This window comes from Panthera uncia (assembly GCF_023721935.1).
Source record: "Panthera uncia isolate 11264 chromosome B3 unlocalized genomic scaffold, Puncia_PCG_1.0 HiC_scaffold_1, whole genome shotgun sequence".
Classification (NCBI taxonomy): Eukaryota; Metazoa; Chordata; class Mammalia; order Carnivora; family Felidae; genus Panthera; species Panthera uncia.
In genome coordinates this window covers 43,789,276-43,806,446 of record NW_026057582.1, presented here as the reverse complement: position 1 = coordinate 43,806,446, position 17,171 = coordinate 43,789,276, and the positions used below count along the sequence as shown (strand labels likewise).

At 37.9% G+C, this 17,171-nt stretch overlaps 2 long non-coding RNA genes and 1 other non-coding gene across 4 annotated transcripts in view; 1 reads left to right on the top strand and 2 right to left on the bottom strand.

Moving 5' to 3' along the window:
* Positions 1-17,171, bottom strand: part of LOC125909489 (uncharacterized) — a 58,071-nt gene that overhangs the window by 16,481 nt on the left and 24,419 nt on the right. Inside the window, exon 3 of the long non-coding RNA XR_007453707.1 lies at positions 4,854-4,932. This is a non-coding gene — a long non-coding RNA (uncharacterized LOC125909489). The remainder of the gene's footprint in view (positions 1-4,853; positions 4,933-17,171) is intronic.
* LOC125909488 (uncharacterized) overlaps positions 1-17,171 on the top strand; it is a 45,168-nt gene that overhangs the window by 26,732 nt on the left and 1,265 nt on the right. The gene's annotated exons all lie outside the window — the stretch shown is intronic.
* Positions 11,262-11,346, bottom strand: TRNAQ-UUG (transfer RNA glutamine (anticodon UUG)). The gene has a single exon. It is a non-coding gene; the product is annotated as a tRNA-Gln (tRNA).

Sequence of the window (17,171 nt, the reverse complement as noted above, 5' to 3'; positions counted from 1 at the left end):
AAAGATCTAGATATGAAGAGCAATTAGTATATTAAGGTCTCTTGTTTGTAGTTCCTACTAGATGCTAAATGGTTAATTTATTAGCTTAAGAAAGATGCTTCACTGCATTATAACTGTCAAGGAGTGAAAATATTGGGGCGCCTGGGTGGCTCAGTCGGTTGAGTGTCCGACTTCAGCTCAGGTCACGATCTCATGGTTCGTGAGTTCGAGCCCCGCGTCAGGCTCTGGGCTGATGGCTCAGAGCCTGAAGCCTGCTTCCGATTCTGTGTCTCCCTCTCTCTCTGCCCCTCCCCCGTTCATGCTCTGTCTCTCTCTGTCTCAAAAATAAATAAACATTAAAAAAAAAAAAAAAGGAGTGAAAATATTGGCTAGAAGCATTGGCTGAAGCTATGTGCCTGCCGTGAAGTCTTCTATATATGAAGTATAAATATCACATCATATATCATATCATATCATATCATATCATATCATATCATATCGGCATAAGGCCCTTTAGGAAGTCATTAGGGATCAAAGACAAAAACCACTTAATACAACAACATATGTATTAAGATACAAGTTAATTACTTGTCCCTGTTTCCGATGTTACCACGAGTAATTTTTCTTCTCAGTGCATATTAACTATATTTTGAAGGAAAAGGTGTGTAACATAACCTTTGAGTCCCGAGAAGAGCAATTTCAGTCAATACATTCAATGTCTTAAGCTGCTTGTATTATCATCTTCAGTGATAATACAGAAAAAAGTTGATACAGCCTCTCTTTCACAGCTGGAACTTATAAATCAATCCTGTTCAGGAGTATGCATCTCTCCGCACTCACTAATAAACTTACAGCAGCTCATGCTTGGTATTAATCTCTTCCTAATCAGAGAAGCACACGTTACAAATTTATCATTCTGAAGGAGAGCAAAAGTGTTTAATCTGTTTCTCTGGTCCTTTCTGCTTTACTGTCCATTAAGCAACGCATGTTGATTATACAGCTTGTTATCCAGAGTAAGGACGGGGTGATAGAATAACATGGGATTTGGAGGAACATGGATTTGAGTCTGGGCCTGTAAGTAGCTGTGTAACTTCTGGTACTTTACCTAACCTCTCTGAGCCTCGCATTCTTCATCTGTAAATAGGACCATTCAAGTTACCTCACGAGGGCGTTGTGATGATTAAATGAGTGATACGTGGGACAAGCACCACAAAAATGTCCTTTAAAACCTTTTATTTATTAAAAATTTCAAGCGTATTCAAAGATTGAGAAAAAAGGTAGGACCCTCATTACCTACCACTCAGCATCAGCAATCATCCACTCGTGGTCAATTCTGCTCATCTATACTCCACTTGGTGTCCCCCACCCCCAAAAGCAATAGTGAAATTCCAGGTATCAATATTATTTCCATCCTTAAATATTTAAGTACATGTCTCTAAAATGTAATTTTTAAAAAGTTTTTTATAACTTCCCTGTTCGATATGGCAGCCACTGGCCACATGTGACTAAGTTTAAACATAAATTCATTACAAGTAAATAAAATAAAAAATTCATTTCCTCAGTTGCAAATAGCCACACGGAGAGTGCAGATATAGAACCTTTCCACCACTGCACACAGTATTATGGACATTATTGATCTACAAGTCTCTTTCCCCTCTGTTTTATTCTTTGAAATTTAATTGTTGGGAAAAAAACCAAGTCATTTGTCTTATAGAATGTCCCACACTCTGGATTTTTTAAAATTGAATTTCCATGGTGTCATTTAACATGTTCCATGGTGCTCTGTATATAATTGATGGTTAGAGCTAGTGACTGAAAAGCTGTTCACCTGTTTTGTGAGCTCGAGTTCCACTGGATGACCTTGAGCACATAATTTGACCTATGTGACTATCAGTTCTCTCATATATAAAATGGGAACAGGAGCAGTACTTATACCTTAGGGCTCTTGTGAAGATTAAATAAGATAATTAATATAAAGTGCTCAGGCTGGTGCATGGCACATAGTGTGGATTAAATATATATTATTTATTACTTATGTTATTCTACTTGTATATGAATCAGTGATTCTCAAATATTGGTTCCAATATGGTCCAAAGAAAAGCTGTATTTGTAACAAGTTCTTGATGATTCTCATGAAGTTGTGGTTTTAAAAAACTGATGGCTTTGTGCTATGTCAACTTGACTAGGCTGAACTTCGGTCCCAAGAATTTTCTTTCTAGTATGCTTCCTGTTAGAGGGGATGACAAGTGATCCCCTCTTGCCAGAATTGGAGAAGAGAAGGGAGGCAGCAGCCACTTTGTAGCATACAAACATCTTCTCCCACTTATTCAATCAAACATAATTTAGGTGCTATTATGAAGAGATTTTTGTAGTTGTAATTAAAATCCCTAATTAGTTGACCTTAAGTTAATCAAAAGGGAGACTGTCCTGGGTAGCCCTGACTTAAATTAATTGGAAGGTTGTTGTAAGAAGGCTTAGTCCGGGGCACCTGGGTAGCTCAGTCAGTTGAGTGTGTGACTTCAGCTCAGGTCATGATAGCACGATTTGTGAGCTCGAGCCCCGCGTCAGACTCTGGGCTGACAGCTCAGAGCCTGGAACCTGCTTGGGATTCTGTGTCTCCCTCTCTCTCTGCCCCTCCCCTGCTCATTTTCTCTCTCTCTCAAAAATAAACATTAAAAAAAAAAAAAAAGAGGGCTTAGTCCAGGCTCAGTCGGCTTCACTGGTGAATTCTATCAAACATTTAAAGACAAATTAATACTGTTTTTGCACAAGCTCTTCTAAAATATGGAAGAGGAGGGAACACTTTGCAACTTATTCTATAAGGCCAGTGTTAGCATGCCAAAAACAAAGACATCACAAGAAAGTTAGAAAACAATATATCTAATGAATATAGATATAAAAGTTCTAACAAAATACTAACAAACTCAATCTAGCAACGTAAAAAAAGAATTATACACTATGACCAAGAGAGCTTTCTCCCAGAAATGCAAGGTTGGTTTAATACATGAAATGCACATATTAATAGAGTAAAGGGCCAAACCACATAATTATTTTCATAAATGCAGGAAAAGCATTTGATAGAATTCACTGATTTATCATAAAAGCAACCAATAAACCAGGAATAGAAAGGAACTTCCTCAACCTAGTAGAGGACATCTACAGAAAACTTTCTCTGGGGAACTCACACTTTCCTTTGTTCTTCCATTTGAAATATTATACTTATACCTGGTTCTTTGTGGGGAGGTCTGGGATAGCCCAGTGTCTGGGTCTGACAGGTGAGACTATCTTCTAAGTGGGCTTCAGTTTTAAGAAGTCCTCTTGCTCACAGCTATATGCCATATTATCTACTGTAGTCTTTATTAATAATAAAGGTGATACTTCTCTGGGCACCTGGCTGGCTCAGTTGGTGGCAAGTGAGACTCTTGATCTCGGGGTTGTGAGTTCAAGTCCCATATTGAGCATAGAGTTTATTTATATAAATAAACAAACAAACAAACAAACAAACACATTTTTAAAAAAGGTGATGCTTTGATTCCTGTCAGTCCCTAATACTTTATACTCTGTATTCTCAGTTGATTCAGAATCAGGGCATGAGAGACAGATGATGGTTGTTGGCCGCCTCAAAGACTCCAGCATGAGGCAATAGAAGGAATAATTTTAAAAAGTTTTAGACATGCACAATAGTAATCCCTATAGTAATGATTAGAATCCTAGACTTATTTCAAAAGTTGGAAAGACTGCTAGAGATCATTTTGCAGCTAGCTTCTAACCCCTGGAGATTAAGTAATGTGTACAAGACTATCCAGTCATCTAGTAACATATCAGAACTAGAATCCAAATTTTCTTTCAGCCTGCCACACTTTCCACCACACCCTGTTGCTTCCTTTATATGCTGAGATAAAAAATGTTTTATCATCTGCTTCTCTGAAGATTAGAATTTTGTCATTGCTGCTATAAAGAAATAAATGCAATTATGTTAAATAATTTCCCTGTAGTAATAGGGCTTATCAGAGGTAGCACTGGAAATGAAAAATACTACTCTAATTTTAGTTCAAGGCTGTGCTGATGAGATCATTTTTTTTTTTTCTGTCAAAATGCCAAACTGAAATAAATGGGAGAGTGGTACATAGTGGAAACACAATCGCTGTGGCAGGGTCTTTAGTTCATATGTTAATTCAACTGATGATCTCTGGTTCCTTTCCTAGCATGATGTCATGGTATGTTATGGTATTAAAATTTCCTCCTGAAAGAATAGAAGGAAATAAGTAGAATGGGGTGTTAACTGCCTAACTCTAAAACCTGTGATCTTAATTAACCATGATGTTTACTGCCTCTCCAAATCTGTAAGGTGCACAGGCAAATGTTTAGACAATAAAATGAAAGTTGAGGTGAATTTCTAAATGCAATTAATTTATGTTATTCATAAAAATAATAGAACTTAGTACTTGGCTATTACAGCTCTCTTTAAGTAATGTCCCTGCAGATCTATTGGTGGAAATGCAGTAATGTTAAAAATCCACGTTAGGGGCGCCTGGGTGGCGCAGTCGGTTAAGCGTCCGACTTCAGCCAGGTCACGATCTCACGGTCCGTGAGTTCGAGCCCCGCGTCAGGCTCTGGGCTGATGGCTCAGAGCCTGGAGCCTGTTTCCGATTCTGTGTCTCCCTCTCTCTCTGTCCCTCCCCCGTTCATGCTCTGTCTCTCTCTGTCCCAAAAATAAATAAACGTTGAAAAAAAATTAAAAAAAAAAAATCCACGTTAAACCACCAAGATAACAGCAGATGCTCTTTGTTAGTCAGGCCATTACTGTTTGATTTTCTACAAAATCTACAAATGAATTTGACTTTGATTTGCTACAAAGAGATCTTTAATCTTACCTGATTTCCATGCTGAGAAGTCATTCATTCATCAAGTAGTTCTTGAGTATCTTCTGTGTCTCAGGCATTGTTATAGGCACTGCGGGTAGAGTTATAAATAGAACTCTAGTGCATGATCTCATTGAGCAGAGGGTATTATAAAATTTTTTAAAATTTATTTATTTTTGAAGGAGAGAGAAACAGAGAGCGAGCAGGGGAGAGGCAGAGAGAGACAGGGGAAGGTGAGGAGGGGAGACACAGAATCTGAAGCAGGCTCCAGGCTCTGAGCTGTCAGCACAGAGCCCAACGCGGGACTCAAACCCACAAACCACGAGATTGTGACCTGAGCCCAAGTCAGACGCTTAACCGACTGAACCACCCAGGCACCTCTGGGCAGAGGATATTATAAAGCAATAAACAAAATAACATCCCTTATTTGCTGCTGTTAGAGATAGGCGTAACTCTACTCAATAAAAACAATGGTCAAATAAGTTTGGGAAATAATGTAACTATAGTCTCTTCTTAGTGCTTGAAATTATACAAACTTATTAAAGTCCCAAAGGTATTAGACATAAAAGCATCTGTTTAACTCTATTTCTCTGACTTATTTGACCATTTAAACTTTTTTTTTCATTTTTGAGAAAGCACTTATTAACTTCTTGTGGAATTAATATTCCAAAGAAACCAGTTTTAGAAAATACCAAACTGTAAGAGCTCTTTGTGTTGTTTTGGTTTTATAAATGTTCTATGATTCTCTTATCAGTTGTAGTTCTTATTTTTTTAAGTTATTTATTTATTATTTATTTTTGAGAAAGAGAGTGAGCAGGGGAAGAGCAGAGAGGGAGAATCTCAAGCAGGCTCTGTGCTGACAGTGCAGTGGCAGGGGCAGGGGGTGGTTAGAACTCATGAAACTTTGAAATTGTGACGGGAGCCAAAATCAAGAGTCGGACGCTCAACTGACTGGGCCACCCAGGCACCCCGTTACTTCTCATTTTATATGGTTACATTTTGGAAGGCATAAATGGACCTGCACTAGCTCAAATACATAATAGTAATAATCAACTATATTATAATAAGAGTCAATATATTGCACATACTTTTTTCTCACCATTTCCAGGTTGATTTATCTCTCTAATCCACTATAACTTTTTGAAACTTTTAAATTATAAAATAAATAGAAGCATATAGAAACAGAAAAGAAAACAAATATAGACCTTAGTGAATACTGTGGAATATCCTTGTAGCCACAACCCATGTCAAGAAACAACTTTCCCAGTCATCTCAGAAGCCTCCCCCGCCCCCCACATGCTCTATACAATTCATAGCCATTCCTCTTCCTCCAAAATGACTACTGTCAAAAAACAAACAAACACGGGCACCTGGGTGGCTCAGTTAAGCCTCTGACTGCTCAGGTCATGATCTCACAGTTCATGAGATCCACGTTGGGCTCTGTGCTGATAGCTCAGAGCCTGGAGCCTGCTTCGGATTCTGTGTCTCCCTCTCTCTTTCTCTGCCCCTCCCCCACTCATGCTGTCTCTCTCTCTCTCTCTCTCTCTCTCTCTCTCTCTCTGTCTCTCAAAAATAAACATTAAACCAACAAACCACTATCCTGACTCATAGCAATCACTCTCTTGCATTTCCTTACATTACAGTTTAGTCTCGCCTGTGAAAAGAAAACACCTTGTTACTTTTTTACATCTCTTTTAAGCTACAGGTTCTCCTCCACCCTTTCCTTTCCTCTTACTTTGTCTGTTGTAGAACTCACTCTGACACATTTTGCTGATTGCACACTCCTGATGTAGTTTCACATGTTCCTGTGCCTTTTGTGTTTCCTAGAAATTGGCAGGTGGATCCAGAGGTTTCCTCAGGCTTAGATTCGTTTCCTTTGTGTTCTTTTTTCAGGAAGTCTGGTTTTCACTCATTCTTTTTTTCTTTTTAATGTTAGCAGCCATCGATACTCAATATTTAGATTTATTAATGGAAGCTTGCAAAAAGGTAATAATCTATCCCTACCATTTTGCTTTCATGAATTACTTTGAAAGATTGTATAATGAGATGCACCCCTTCATCTACTATTTGGTTATCCAATGAAACGGTTTATTATAGAAAAGGCAGGGAAAATGTTTGAGTTTTCTCTTTTATTTCCCCAGTAACAAATTGATTCCCTGTCATCTTTCAAAAATTAGATTTTTGAAAATCTATATTTTCTATATTATATCTTATAATGAACTCATGGACTTAAACATATTAGAGGGATTTCAATCCATTGCAATTCTTATCGTTATTAAAGCTCCAACTTTGGCTATGGGTACTCTTCAGATTGGCTCCTTGGACATGATCCTAATAGTTTGTTTTTTTTTTTATGGATTTCTTAATAGCTAATATGTCAAGATATTCCATCTTCCCCTCCAGACCTCAATTCCTGGAATTAGCTGTTTGGCCAAGGACCCTTGATTTCTTTCAATGGGAAATATTTCAAGATGAGAATGTAGTTGCTGTTTCTAAGTCTCTTTAGTGGAAGTGTATCTATCTATCTATCATAGATATTTATATATATTTATATTATTTACATACAGAGATATGTATATAAATATATAGATATATATATTACCTGATGAGTTCATACTAGTATTTGTATTTTTTTAAGTTTACTTATTTATTTTGAGAGAGAGAGAGAGAGAGAGAGACAGAGTGCATGAGCAGGGGAGGGGCAGAGAGAGAGGGAGAGACAGAGAATCCCAAGCAGGCACTGTCAACACAGAGCCCGATACAGGGCTCAAACCCATGAACCATGAGTTCATGACCTGAGCCGAAGTTAAGAGCTGGACACTTAAACAGCTAACCTACCCAGGTGCCTCTAGTATTTCTATTTTAAATTCACAACTACAATGTTTTTACCTAACCTCTTTTGTGTTATATCTTTATCTCCTGTCTTTCACACCAAAAACCCTGTTTCTCAAGGTAACAGGGAGTGATAGAATATTCCATAATTCTATAATATTCCAGAATTACAGTACTAATACTACTACGGACTATTAATATTACTTATATCACCACCAATTAGTAAAAAAATTAAAATTTATATATGCTATCTCCATTCACCTCTCATTTTAAAAATGATTGGGGAGGGGCGCCTGGGTGGCTCAGTCGGTTAAGCGGCCGGCTTCGGCTCGGGTCATGATCTCGCGGTCCGTGAGTTCAAGCCCCGCGTCGGGCTCTGTGCTGACGGCCTGGAGCCTGTTTTGGATTCTGTGTCTCCCTCTCTCTCTGCCCCTCCCCCGTTCATGCTCTGTCTCTCTCTGTCTCAAAGGTAAATAAACGTTAAAAATAATAATTAAAAAAAATGATTGGGGAATATTTGTATCAAAGCATATATGATCTACACTGTGAGGTCATCTAGCCATTAGACACTATAGTCTCCCCCCTTTTTAACTGTTATTTTGTCTTAGTTCTACAAACAACTATATATCTAATAATCACCTCCTGTCCTTATTTAATATCTCTCTGGTCATTTTGATTGTCAGAAATTCTATTTGATTTCTTAGGAAGAACACATAGGAACAGTATTTTTTGAGATTTACCAAAAATAATTTGTGTGTACCTTTTACACTTGAAAGCCAATTTTGCAGGATATAAAGTGTTTGGCTAAGGGACGCCTGGGTGACTCAGTCAGTTAAGTGACTGACTTTGGCTCAGGTCACAATCTCACAGTTCCTTTCAAGCCGCACACCAGGCTCTGTGTTGGCAGCTTAGAGCCTGGAGCCTGCTTCCGATTCCGTGTCTCCCTCTCTCTCTGCTCCTCCCCCATTCACACTCTGTCTCTCAAAAGTGAATAAACATTAAAAAAAATTTTTTTTAATAAATAAAATGTTTGGCTAATATTTTATTTTTATGAATCTTGTAAAAACAGCCCATACTTAATTTTCTTCTGGCATAATGTGCTGCTGTTGACAGTTTGGTGACAACCTAATTATCCCTCCTTTATAAGTCACATACTCTTTTTGCCTTGTTACCAAACATTCTATTTTCTTTAAAGTCTAGTAATTTTAGTAGAATATACCTTGGCATTGGTTGTTCTGATCAATATTCTCAGATACTTAAAGTGCTATTTTGATATGGAATTTTAAGTCTTTTTTTATTTCAGAAAACTTGTCTTGAATTGAAGTATTTGTTTTGTTCTTTCTGTTGGTTTTCTTCTTTGGACTCCCTTTGTCTATATGCTGATCTTCTTTGGCTATCATCCATATTGACAACTTTTGAATCTCTTTTATTTAAAAATTATTATTATTATTTTAGTTTTAAAACTGTTCTTTTCATCTTTTGTTCCTTATAAGGCATTTTTTTGTCGATGTGCGTATGTATGTGTGTGTGTGAGTGTGTGTTTTGCTCTTGTTTCTTCTAGTTTAGTATTTATTTCTAAAATGATTTTTTCTTTTCAAATTCTCCTTTGAGAATTATTACCTAACTTATGAATTTTTCTAATTCTAATTTATATTGTTTTCTCATGTCTTGTATTATTTCTTTATTAAAGTTAATTTTTTAATAATTTTTATAAGTTTTAAAAAAATGTTTATTTATTTATTTTGAGAGAGAGAGAGAGCATGAGCAGGGGAGGGACAGAGAGAGAGAGAGAAAGGGAGAGAGAGAATCCCAAGCAGGCTGTGCAGCACCAGCACAGAGCCCTACATGGGGCTCGAACTCAAAAACCAAAAGATCATGACCTGAGCTGAAATGAAGACTCAGATACTTAGCCCACTGAGCCACTCAGATGCCCTTCATTTTTAAATAGTGTAGTTTTTATCTGTTTCTTGAGTACATCTTTCCAGTATGCTTTTGTTTCTTTGTAGGGGTGTCATTCTACTCCTTATTCTTTCTTACTTACTTACTTATTTATTTAAGAGAGTGTGTGAGCAGAAAAGAGGGAGAGGGAGAGGAAGAGAGGTCAACGACCCTGGGATCATGACCTGAGCCAAACTCAAGAGTCAAATGCTCAAGTGACTGAGCCACCCAGGCGCCCCTCTTTTTTGTATGTATGTATATATTTATGTATGTATGTATGTATGTATGTATGTATGTATGTAGTAACTTTGGGATTTGACCTTGATACCTTTCTAGTGCTTGCTCTTAAGTAAAATCAGTTTTCCTCAAATTTTTAAAGTAAGCTTAGTTCAAATAGCTTTTTTTTTTTAAAAACTTGACAGTGTTTCATGTTTTTGTGTAATGTTTTAAAAAAATGACTGTTTGCTTTCTGAGATTTTCTGACCCTGTTTCCCTCAATCACTTTTTCCCCCCTCAGCCACTTTTTTAAAAAGTTTATTTATTTATTTATTTATTTATTTAGAGTTGGGGGGTGGGGAAAGGCAGAGAGAGAGGGAGAGAGAATCCCAAGCAGGCTCTGCACTGTCAGCACAGAACCTGACTCGGGGCTTAATCCCCTGAACAGTAAGATTATGGCCTGAGCCGAAATCAAGAGTCAGATGCTTATCTGACTGAGTCCCCAGGCCCCCCCTGCTAGCTACTTTTGATCTGGATCTTCTCTTTACTTCTGTGTTTTTCCTGCTCTGATCAATTTTTATTCCATAGTCAGTGGTTTCTCTCAGAGCTATGTCCTGGAAGGGAGCTTTGGCTGGTCAGTATTGAGAATTCATAGGTGCAAGACTGTTTCTACCCCTTGGGGTCTTACCAGGGCCCCCTTGCACTTATCTGTTATTGGAACGGGCAAAACCTGTCCCAGATTCAGTTGTCATTCTCAGATTGACCCACTGTGCTTTCTAGTAAATATCTGTTTCTTTTGGGGGTTCTTCTGTTCTCAGGTCCATCAAATAACCCATTGATACCCTCTTTTCTCTCTTGCATAAACTCTAATATCATGGCCTGTGGTTGTTAGTGATTTTCCTCCACCTGCCTGTATTTTGTGGGGTTTTTTAATGTTTATTTATTTTTGAGAGTGAGAGAGACAGAGCGTGAGCAGGGGAGGGGCAGAGACAGAGGGAGACACAGAATCTGAAGTAGGCTCCAGGCCCTGAGCTGTTAGCACAGAGCCTGACATGGGGCTCAAACTCACAAACCATGAAATCATGACCTGAGCCAAAGTCAAATGCTTAACCGACTGAGCCACCCAGGTCCCCCTGTATTTTGTGGTGTGAGGATAACTTACCATCTTATTTTGTTGTAAATGTTATCCTATGGGTTTTTTATTTTACTTTCCAATTTCTTTGTTTATATGTAGGGATTTGAGAAGACCCAAACACTATGCTGTCACTTTTAGATGCTGACTATAACCTTCAATGGATTGAAATTTGATTAAAAAAATTTTTTTTAATGTTTATTTATTTTTGAGAGAGACACAAAGTGCAAACAGGGGAGGGGCAGAGAGAGAAAGAGACACAGAATCTGAAGCAGGCCCCAGGCTCTGAGCTGTCATCACAGAGCCCGACATGGGGTTCGAACCCATGAACCATGAAATCATGACCTGAGCCAAAGTCAGACACTCAACCGACTGAGCCACCCAGGCATCCCTGAAATTTGATTATTTTTATATTATACATTATGTTTTTTCAAAACAGCTGTTCTAAAAATAATTTCAACCTTACAGAAAATTACGAGAACAATACAAAGCATTTTAGTTTACCCTTTACTCAGATTCTCTAATTGGTTGTTAACATTTTACCATATTTGTCTTATCATTTTCTTTTTCTCTCTCAATTATTTTGTCTAGTACATGGTAAAACCTGGTAAAACCATTAAAATCAAGAAATTAGGGGTACCTGGATGGCTCAGCCTGTTGAGTGTCTGTCTGACTCTTGATTTTGGCTCCGTTCATGATCCCAGGGTCATAAGTTCAAGCCCCACCTCAGGCTCTACATGAGCATGGAGCCTGCTTAAGATTCTCAATCTGTCTCTCTCTCTCCCTCCCTCCCTCCCTCCCTCCCTCTCTCCCTCTGCCCCTCTTCTCTGCTTGAGTGTGTGCATGCCCTCTCTCTTTAAAATAAAAAAAAAAAAGGAATTAAAAATGTTACAATACTACCATTCAATCCATTGGCTGCATTCAAATTTCACTAATAATATACCATATAATCACTCTTTCCTTTCTAATGCAGGATCCAATAGGAGATCATGTGTTGTATTTAGTTGTCGTATCTCTATTCTCTTTGGAGCAGTTCCTCAGTTTTGTCATGTCTTTCATGACATTGACTTTTTTTTGGAAGATAATAGGCTAATTACTTTATAGAGTATCCTCAATTTGAGTTTGTTTCATACTTATTATGATTAGATTCAGGTGATTCATCTTTTGGAAGGGATATCATGGACATGATGCTATGTTCTTCTCAATGTATCATCAAGAAGCAAATTAACAAATATTAATTTGTCCCATTTCTATCAGTGTTGACTTTCATCACTTTTTAAGGTGTAAAATTCATTGTAAAATGAATAAGTACCTTGTACTTATTAATCAATAAGTTACTAATATGTATTTTGTAGAGAGCTACTTTGATAGTATGTAAACATCTTATTTCTCATTACATTTTCACTCAAAGTTTTAGTGTCCATTGTTGGTTCCTCCCTGAATCAATTATTACTGTAATGGTTGACAAATGGTGATATTCTAAGTGCATCATTTGTTCTACAGTTATTAGTTGGCATTGTACTATATGGTAAAACTTTTTGTTCTCATTCATTCATTCATTCATTCACATATATTTATGTCCAGATGGATTCATGGATTCCTGTCTTATTCAATTGGCCACAATTTGTTGCTATTCTTTTTTATTTTATGTTTAAGTTGCCTCAGATTTAGCTAATGGGAGTTCGTCAATCTGGCTCTTGACCTTCTAACATATCCTCATCATTCTTTGAGTACTCCCTTACTTTCATACTCAACAGGATGTTCCAGGAACATATTGTACTTTCCCTGTGCCAGTTCTGAATTCAACCATTTCTCCAAGGAATTTTGTATCCTTTTAGTGGAGAATGATATTCAGAAGTCACCATCTGGTTGTAAGTGTGCTCATTGCTACTAGGGGATCACTTCTTTTGGGTCTAGTTTTCTCCCTTTCCCTGTTGGTAATTGACAGTGAGAAGTCTGGCTCTCATTATCTCAATATACTTACTTCATCTGCCTATATGTAACCAATCTCCTGACCTAATTGCAGATCAAGGTATCTACCCCCATTGAAGCCACTGTGTAGTAGAAATGAGGACATGCCCAATCGGCCAGCCCCATTGCTCTTCTCATTATAACTTATGAATTATATCATACAATTCAGATGAGATACTTTTTTTTCTTAATACATTCCTATTCTTTATGCAAAAAAGAGTATATATGAAATTTGAGGCTCCATGTATATAATTTATTGTAATTTTAAAAAATCAATTTTACTCTAGAAATTAATCCCATAAATATTATAACTGAAATTTTTATGTGAAATTTCTATCTTTGTGAGTTTGTTGTGGCACAATGTTCTCATTTGCTCAGCTGCTTTCTGAATGCACATCTAACAATTTGATAAGAGACCTGCCTAGCAGGGGAAAAGAAATAGTAAGAATTTTTAAAAATTCAATTAACCACAAAAATCAGTTATTGTGTTAAAAAAGTGATCTTAAAAAGCTAGCGAGGGGCGCCTGGGTGGCGCAGTCGGTTAAGCGTCCGACTTCAGCCAGGTCACGATCTCACGGTCCGTGAGTTCGAGCCCCGCGTCAGGCTCTGGGCTGATGGCTCGGAGCCTGGAGCCTGTTTCCGATTCTGTGTCTCCCTCTCTCTCTGCCCCTCCCCCGTTCATGCTCTGTCTCTCTCTGTCTCAAAAATAAATAAAAAACGTTGAAAAAAAAAAATTTAAAAAAGCTAGCGAAAGTCTCACATCTCATTTTTAACTCAATAAATGTGTTTCTACAATACTAACCATGTTATTGTAAGCTTTGTTATAATTAATAAGTTTTATCTGAATGAGCGTTATTACTAATGAAGCACTTAACTATTATCTCAGTTCATCTTTTTTCAGCTCTTCGAAGTAGTTGATATCATCTCCATTGCACAGATAAGATTGCAGGCTTATCAAGGTTATGCAACTTTTTGATGATTGTCCAACTATTAGATGGCAAAAATGGGGTGTAAACACAGTTATTTTAGTGCACAATCTATTGTTTCCTTTTCACCATTTCACTCCTCTGAGTTGGGAGTTTTTCCCTCATCTCACCCCTGTCCTATTTGCCAGATTACACATGGATAACTGCTTTCCCAAATAATTCATTAGCCATGTAACCTGAGTTACATAATGTAACAACTGAATGACTGATCATGTAACCTGAATGACTGATCATTCAGTCAACTCTTAACAGATCTCATTTCTTCAGAGTAGTGGAGAGTGCTTTTCCCAATATTTATTTTCCGCTCATTCCATAGTAATAGAATGGTTAGCCAGGAAAATGGTCACCCAGAATAAAGTTCATTCTTGCTTCAAATGTATCTCTTTGCCCCTTCTTATTTGTTACTCCCTCCATCTTGCTGCCTGGAGCAGAGATCCTCCCTTGGATAATGAAAATTAGGGCTGCATCCTAGAAATGTCACCAGGGTGGCAAGCTAGAAGTAGAGTCCTGGGTCCCAAGGACTTTATGGATCAGAGCTGCTGTACCAATCCTGTACTGCCAAGTTCCAGAGACAGAGAAAGAACTTCTACCTTGTTTAAGCCATTGATATTTTGACTTGCTCAATTATATCCTAATGTATACATCCAGTACCCATCTGCAAAATTCTAGTTATTTACTCAACATTCATTTAAGCTTTTCCTATTATGAAGCAGCCTGGTGGCTGAGTGAGATTGCCCACACACCCCAAATATAGATGGTGCCTTGACTGATTTAAGGCTAGTCTGGGTAATTTCAACATGCGGGACTGATTGGTTCAGTCATGAGTGCCCAAACCAACCACTTATGGCATTCCCTTATGGCCCCAGTGGTTGTTTCAGGTATTATAAAATAATGTGAGGCTTGAGAGAGGCTTCCTCTCCCCAGAGATGTGACCCTAGATATAAAGTATATTGCTTTAGAGAAACCAGGCTGAAGATATAGCTGGCTTGTGGAGGAAGGTAGAATCAAGAAAATTACAAGGAAATGGTGCTTTCCCTCAGATTGGACCAACCCAAAAGCCTGACCAACTTGTGGTCTTCTCAGGAAAGTGAGCCAAAAAATTTCTTGTTGTATATTTAGAGCTAATTTGAATTGGGTTTTCTGTTAATTACATCCAAAGACCTCTTAACTGATATACCTTTCAGTGGCTTCAGTATTATATCAATACCCAATAATGCAGATCAACATTTCTAAAGAAGTATTTTTGATAGGAAGCCCTAATTTAACAAAGCTTTTTCACACTGTTTAACACTGTTGCTTTATTTTCTTACTTTATTTTCAAAGTCTTTGAAGGATAATCTCAGAAAGGCTGAAGAGTATGATTAAAATTTGAAAGTATAGTTTATCATTTCTGGAAACACTCTGTTTTTCTTATGTTGTGTCATTCCTGTATTTATTTGCCAATTTCTCAGATTACTTTTGTACTGGCTTTTTTCCTTTCCTCTATTTTCTCCTCTAGCCCTTGAAGGTAGGCATGTCTTAAAACTCGGTCAAAAAGCATAAGAGACTGTTAAAAACTGAGAACAAACTGAGGGTTGATGGGGGGTGGGAGGGAGGGCAGAGTGGGTGATGGGTATTGAGGAGGGCACCTTTTGGGATGAGCACTGGGTGTTGTATGGAAACCAATTTGACAGTAAATTTCATATATTAAAAAAAATAAAAAAATAAAAAAATAAAAAATAAATAAAAAATAAAAATAAATAAATAAATAAAAAATAAAAAATAAAACTCGGTCAAGATGGTACTGTAGTTGTCCCCAAGGAGTCTTACCACTTAGAGGCAGGTCAAGTTCACACAGTCTGAAAGAATATACAAAGCAACCTTTTACTTCTAGCATTGGAGATACAGGAGTGACTCCTCTGTTTTCTTCTATCAGTTTCTGCTCCCCAGATTCTCTCCCTGGGACCAGACCTCAACCTCTCCTTCCCCTACCTCCTTGTCAGAGAAGCCTCCTCCCCTGAAACTACAGAGTTTTGTTTCATTTGGTTTTAATCTCCCTTTCTCCTGGCTCTGGGAACCCATTGCTTCCTGTGCCAATTGTCAGTCTTTTGACCTAGTCAGGTTTCTTGCCAGATGGGATTGGGGTTTCCAACCCCAGAGGCTCCAGATGGAAAGAGGAAAAAGAGGCCTTCTTAGTGGCCTGCCTTCAGGTTGTGGTGTCTGTATAATAATTAGATTGTTCAGGGTCCTTGATTTAATATGAAGTCTTTCTCAGAGGTGCTTCTCACTCTCCCGACTTCAAATAGTCACCTTCCCAATTCATGTCTTGGAGCCCTCTCTTTGGATCTCATGCCTCCGTTTCTTCCTTCACCAGGAGGCATGGTAGCCACCTAAATGCAGTGTACCTAAAACCAGACTAATCCTTCATCTGAAATTAGCTTTTTCTCAGAAGCCTTTCTATTTTTTTTTCATATGAGGTATAGTTGATGCACAATGTTAATTAGCTTCAGATGTACAACACAGTGATTCTACCATATGTTGTGCTGTGGTCACCATGGGTGTAGCTGCCAGCGGTCACCATGCAACAGTATTACAGCACTATTGACTGTATTCCCTATGCTGTACCTTCCATCCCCGACATTCTCTCAGCCTCTTAATTTCAAAACTTTGAAGTTGTCCTTATCTGCTACTTTCTAGCGCATTTACCCTACAACCAAATTGTAATTTCATCCCTTGTGATGTATTCAAGGAACACTACCCTGGCACAGATCTTCACAATTTCATATCTGGATGACTACACTTAATGTTCTAACTTGTCATCCTGTCTCTAACCCTCCAGTCTGCTTTATGTGTGAATCCTGAAATAATGCCTTTCTAAGAATCTTTAAAGACTCCTTTAAACCTTTATTCCCAGTATTCAGGCCTCCCAGATTGGTTCTTTACTCAGCTCTCCAAACCCATCTCCCTCCACTTGCTTACATCAATCAGCAAAGTGGTACACTCATTTCTTCCAATGGCCATGTTCCCATCTTCTTTGCTCATATCCTTCCCTTTCTGAAATGGCCTCTTCCTTCTTACCCATTGTTTAATCCCATTTCTCCTTTAAGGCTATGCTCAAGTTCTGCTTCCTCAAAGAAGTAGTTGCTGAGCTGGTGTATGGAGGTCCCCTTTCCACTCTTTCTTTCTTTCTTTCTTTCTCTCTCTCTCTCTCTCTCTCTGTCTTTCTTTCTCTTTCTTTCTTTCTTTCTTTCTTTCTTTCTTTCTTTCTTTCTTTCT